The sequence below is a fragment of the Colobus angolensis genome, unplaced genomic scaffold, assembly GCF_000951035.1.
Source record: "Colobus angolensis palliatus isolate OR3802 unplaced genomic scaffold, Cang.pa_1.0 Scaffold90, whole genome shotgun sequence".
Taxonomy (NCBI): domain Eukaryota; kingdom Metazoa; phylum Chordata; class Mammalia; order Primates; family Cercopithecidae; genus Colobus; species Colobus angolensis.
The window spans coordinates 352,323-352,650 of NW_012122932.1; the positions used below are offsets into that span (position 1 = coordinate 352,323).

The 328-nt window shown below is 38.1% G+C and overlaps 1 protein-coding gene across 1 annotated transcript in view; it reads left to right on the top strand.

Annotated features, from left to right (window-relative positions):
* Nucleotides 1-328, top strand: part of RBM27 (RNA binding motif protein 27) — a 96,101-nt gene that overhangs the window by 26,136 nt on the left and 69,637 nt on the right. The window lies entirely within an intron of this gene.

Genomic DNA, 328 nt, shown 5'->3' on the forward strand with positions numbered 1-328 from the left:
CCAGGATGGTCTCGAACTCCTGACCTCGTGATCCGCCCGTCTCAGCCTCCCAAAGTGCTGGGATTACAGGCTTGAGCCACCGCGCCCGGCCTCCAATTCATTTTTAAATGCTAGGCTGATTGACCTGATCCAACATTAAAAGAAAAAAATGTGGCTATATTTAATTAAGATCAACTGAGAATGCTGTTTTTTTTTTTTTTTTTTTAATATTATGTCCTGTAATTATCTCATCAAGTTCTCTCAAAATTGGAGAGGCTTGTTTAATGTGTCTTCAAGTACTGGAAATAGGAAGAAATCTTTCTGGTTTGTTTTTTTGTTTTTTGTTTTG